We start from the raw sequence: 6,000 nt of genomic DNA on the forward strand, positions 1-6,000 counted from the left end.
CATTTTAACTGTTTTTCTAATCGTGGTAAAAATACATACAACATAAACTCACCGTCTTACCCATGTCTAAGGGTATAGTTTGAGGGAATTAAGAATATTCACATTAGTGTACAACCACCATCTAACTGCAGAGGACTTTTCATCTCACAAAATGGAAACTCCATACCCAGATAGACAACAATTCCTTATCCCCCCTCCCAATACCTAACATCACCCCACTTTTTGTCTCCATGAATTTGAGCACTCTAGGTACTTCATAAAATTGAACTCATGCAATATTTGTCTTTCAGGGCCTACAGACAATTTTACATGTCTTCTTCTATATCCTCTGCCCATGATTTATGTATGCCTTACCATGGGCTGGCTTGCCTGATAACCCACCCAGGAATGCCACCAAAACATTAGTCAGGCTATTTTACATTCAGAAGACCACATCTTTCTCCTTGACTTTTTTATCTAGAAATCACCATGCTAAATAAAGCCTGTGCATCAGAGCCTGTTCTATTTGCTTGAAGTTAAAAATCACAAGGTCAGAACACTTCCAAATTCCCTTGGCACAAAGAGCCCTCGTCCCTACCTCACCTGTACACCACCCTCTGAAAACATCAGACACCAAAAAGAAGGGACAAAAGCTAGACTTTCTACCTTTTTCTCAATTCTCAATTCATCTCGTTCCTGCCAACAAAGATATCAAATCCAAATTATCTGAGTCTTGCTTAAGTCAAGTATTATTTCTTCTACATAACTAGTTTGCTTTATCAAAAAAAAATAACAAATAAATAAAAAGCTTGGTTCAAGGTCCCAGAAGAAAGACAGATTTTTTTTTTTTGCCTTGGATAGTCATAATTATTGTGAAAAGTGACTCTGAGAATAAGAAGTCAAAACCAATTTGAACTGAAATAGCATATGCAGACGTTCATGAACTGGCCATTAGCAATAGTGTTCAGGAACCAATAGTGTTCAGGATAATGTTTCTCAAACCAAAAATGCTGTATACGAAATGTGGTAATTAATTCTGGGACATGGCACTATTTTTTCTTTTTTCTCATTTTGAGAAGAATCTGTGTTTCTGATTCTTCATACACATAGTCCACGCAACAATTTTCAAAGTTCTTTGAGTAGTTGTTAGATTAAGGACTTAAGCAATTAAAACATACGACGTGTCTCTGTCCATATTGCTGACTGGATAATTTATAAAGAACAGACATGCATTGGCTCTTGGCTCTGGAGGATGGGAAGTCCAAGATACAGGGGCCAGCTGCTGACAAGGACCTTCTTGCTGTGTCATGCATGGCAGAAAGCAGATGACAGAGGTCAAGAGAGCAGGGGAGAAGGTGACTTCTTCTTAATGTCACCAATCCTACTGTGACCTCTTCACCTTTTTAAAGCTTCCACCGCTTAGTAATATTATGTAGCAATAACATTCCAAACAGTTTTGGAAGGGGCAAACATCCAAGCCACAGCAAGACTCGACTTCACACAAGCATCATGGTCCTAGAATGGACATCTCTACACGCCAATGTGTCAAAGCACCTGAGCATGCCCCGTACAGAGTCTTAGATGTTAAGGAAAGAGTCTTAAAGACCTACTACAGAAAACTGTTTTTCTACTAAACTAGTTTAACTCGATTGGTTAAGGTCATATTATCAGAACAAAAATTCAAATCTCTTAAATCTTATTTCAATGCTATTTTCATTTACACCAAAGAAAATGAAAAAATACCTAAATGGTGAGATCAGAAATTAATCTTCATTTGGAATTCAACTCCTAAGAGGTTTCCAGAATCATCTTGCCCCAGTCAAACTTCTCCAAGACAAGAGATGCTTCTGAACAGGGAGAACGTGGGCTTGGTAGATTAATTAAACTGGCTCATGAATAGGTTGGGTTGGCCATGTTCTAGGTGTTGAATACCTGTGACCTGTGGTGACCTTCGTCAGACAGACCACCAATGTCAGGAAGGATATTATTTAAATCATACCTGGGCAAATTTTACGTTATAAGGCAAGTGACTTCAGTCCAAGTTCCTCAAGTAAATTCTAGGAAGAATTTGAAAGATGAGCAGATTCCCAGAGACTGAATATGTAGACAAGATAATACAAGGGAGGTATTTGTGGATTCACCAAGAACCAAGATGTCTTTGGGGACAAGTAGAGCCTGAGTATAAAAAGCAGTCGCCTGCGGTAAAACAGCATCCACCTGTTAAAGATAGCTTTCAGGTTTCAGACAGCTTAAAATAAGAAATGGGGAGGAAAACATGATATCCTGGCTGCCAAAGATTCAAATAAAGAAATCAGAGAGGAGGTTGAGGGCATATCTGAAAAAAATAAGGATAATAAAATAAGTGTGCCTTAATCTAAGAGGTAATGGATGGGATAAAAGGTAAAAGACCAATCCATCCTGCAAAACTGCTGCAAAGAGACATTAAAGACTTACCAGATCAAATGGCCGTGTGGGGACACTTGACAACCAAACGAGGCCATGATATAATTGGCATGTAAAGAACCAGCTTGCCTCTCGCCGCCAAACAAAAAACACGTATAGAAAGGATCTGGTGGAGGCACCCAGGAGCGGATGTGGCTGTGTATTTTGGGACATCTTAAACCAAAACAAGTTGCAAAACTTTGTGGGTAAAGGAAATCTGGTACAATCACTGTGAATAGAAATGTCATACTTAAACTTCCAGATCAGGGGTTGGCAGACTCCTGCCTGTGGGCCAAGTCTGGCCCACCACCTACCTCTGTATAATCTGTCAGCTAAGAATTGTTTTCTGACTCTTTAATGACTGACAAATTAAAAGAATACACGGTACAATGGAAATCATAAAAAAATCGAATTTCAGTATTCATGAATGAAGCTTTCCTGGAACACAGTAGGACTGATTTCTATCCATACTGTCTGTAGATGCTTCTACACTATGTCAGTACTGTTCATGGCCACAACAGAGACCATGTGGCCTGCAAAGCCTAGAGTTTTATGATCTGACTCTTTATAGAAAAAGTTTGCAGCCTCTAATCTAGACTATAAAACAAAAATTGAAATACTCTAAAAAGCAGCAAAGTTACAAAGTCAACCCAAGTAGTTCCAATGAGGAACTTCAGTTATCCACCCATTAATTTGCAGACTATTTCATGGGGTGGTTTTAATTGAGACAACTACTTCTTCCTAGGAGAAGTCACTTTAGAAGTTTCAAAGAAAGGGGTCTCTGATCCATAGCTCCATGAGATAGGTATGAACTAGGAAGTGCCTGTGGGAACTCTATGTAAGAGTGATTCCAAACTGACTGAGCTGGCCCACAAAAAAATCAATGATCAGAGACCCAACTTTGGGAAAAGAAACAATGGAGAAATTTTACATCATTAAGAAAAATAAGAAAGTGTGAAATAACAATCCAAAGAAAATTTTTAAATCCCTCTTAAAACTTCAAAAATTCCTTTAAAAATGTTTTGGGAGACCAGGAAACATGTAAGGCATGGAGGAGAAGACAAGGAATTTCTCCAACATCCTGGAGGACATTTTATATGATTATCAGTGAAGTTTTAAAAGAAAAGGTGTTAAAATAAAAATAAAACTGCCCATGGAAGAAAAATAGAAGGAATGTCATACCTAGAAGGACAGACCCAAGTTAAAATAAATAAATAAATAAAAACTAAAACAGGGATAGGTGGACATTTCTGAGGAACAAACCTCAGTGGTACAACCTTTGCCAGAATTATAGGAAGCAGAAAGGCAGCCAGGAGATCTATGAGACCAATAAACTGATGACCAGGTGTAAAAGGGAGACAGCAAAAAATGAGAAGAAAGCATTGATCACATTCTCACATTCTCACTAACTTTTGAATTGACCTATCCCAGGTACAAAGTTGAATAGCAGTAACAAACTAGATGTTCCTGACTGAATCAGGAATGAATTCGGTCACAATTTTCTTTCCCAAAATTGAGTAATTGCTAGAAATAGATGGGCTCCACCCCAGAGTTTAGAAGAAAGTCAAGGGTGAAATTTTGGATTCCTTGAAATACATGTAGACAGATCAATTTAACAGAGGATTGGCAGGCTGTTAAAGGGACAGGCATTCCTGAGTAAGGACCAAGGATATGATTCCCTGTCCATTTAACAATAAGATAATGCACCTTTAAGGACGGTAAGGTAGTTTCTGAAAGAGAGATATAGCTCTCTAAATTTTTTTTTTTTTTTGAGGAGGGAAGTACTGAGGTTTGAACCCAGAGGCACTTTATCACTGTGCTACATCCCTAGCCTTTTTATTTATTTATTTATTTATATTTTTAAGATAGAGTTACTAAGTTGAGAGCCTCACTAAATTGCTGAGGCTGGTCTCAAATTTATGATTCTGCTGCTCAGCCTCCCAACTTGCTGGAATAACAGGCATGCACCAGCATGCTCATCCCTCCCTAACATTTTTAAGGAAGCATGTGGAAAAGGAAAAGTCAGTGGTCATCCTCTATTTAAATACTCCCAAAGACTATGATAAGATTCCATGGGGAAGAAAACTATAGACCAATATCCCTGATGAACTTAGATGCAAAACTACTTAATAAAATACTAGCAAATCATGTTCAACAACATTTATTAAGAAGGTGGTTTTATTGAAGACATGCAAGAATGGTTTACTATACACAAATCAATAAATGTAAGTTATCACATTAACAGAATTAAGGACAAAAATCTCTTAGTTATCTCACTAGATGCAGAAAGAACTTTGACAAAATTCAGCAACCATTCATGATCAAAAAAAAAAAAAAAAAAACTAGGGATAGAAGAAAACTGTCTCAACATCATAAAGACTATGAGAAATCCAAAGTCAATCTCCTAGTAAGAGGGAAAAAGCTGTAAGTACTTCCTTTAAAATCTGGACAAGACAAGGCTGTCCACTCTCATCATTAATATAGTGCTAGAAATTCTAGCCAGAGCAATAGGCAAGAGAAGAAAATAAAAGGGATAAAAATAGGGAAGGAAGAAGTCAAATAATAACTCTTTGAAGATGATATAATCCTCTACCTAGAAGATCAAAAAAAATCCACTAAAAGATGGGTAGAGCTAATAAACAAATTTGGCAAAGTAACAGGTTACAAAATTAACATATAAGAATCAATAGCTTTCCTATATATTGACAATGAATCTTCTAAGAAAACTATGTTAAACACAACAGCCTCAAGAAAAAAAAACTAGAAATAAATCTAACTGAATGAGGTTTAAAAAAAATACTACAATAATAAGTAAAGAATATTGAAGAAAAAGTTTGAAGACCTCAGAAGATGGAAAGACCATGTTCATGGATAGGCAGAATTACTATTTTTAAATGGCCATACTACCAAAAGCAATTTAAAGATTTAATGCAATCCTCATCAAAATACTAATGACATTTTTCACAGGACTAGAAAACAGTCCTAAAATTCACTGGGAAAAAATTAAAAAGACCCAGAATAGTCAAAGAAATTTCAAGCCAAAAAGCAATGCTGAAGGTATCACAATACCTGATTTCAAATTATACTACAGAGCTATGGTAAAAACAAACAAACGAACAAAAAACCTGCATTGTACTACCATAGAATAAACACATAGACCAATGGTACAGAATAGAAGACACAGAGACAAATCCATCCATCTAAGTCACCTGATCCTTGACAAACGTGCCAAAAACACACATTGTAAAAAATGGCAGGCTTTTTAACAGATGAGGCTGGGACAACTGGCTATCCACATGTAGAAGAATGAAACAGAACCTTATCTCTCACCTTGCACAAAATCAACTCAAAATGGATCAAAGACCTCAGAATTAGACCAGAAACTGTGCAACACCTAGAAGAAAACATGGGGTCAACACTCCAGCTTTTAGGCACCAGTAATAATTCTCTGAACAGGCTCCCTATAGCTCAGGAAATAATGCCAAGAGTTAATAAATGGGACAGCATCAAATTTAAAAGCTTCTGCATGGCAAAGGAAACAGTTAGGAATACGAAGAAAGACCCCACGGAATGGGAGAA

Source organism: Marmota marmota, unplaced genomic scaffold, assembly GCF_001458135.2.
Source record: "Marmota marmota marmota unplaced genomic scaffold, marMar, whole genome shotgun sequence".
NCBI lineage: Eukaryota > Metazoa > Chordata > Mammalia > Rodentia > Sciuridae > Marmota > Marmota marmota.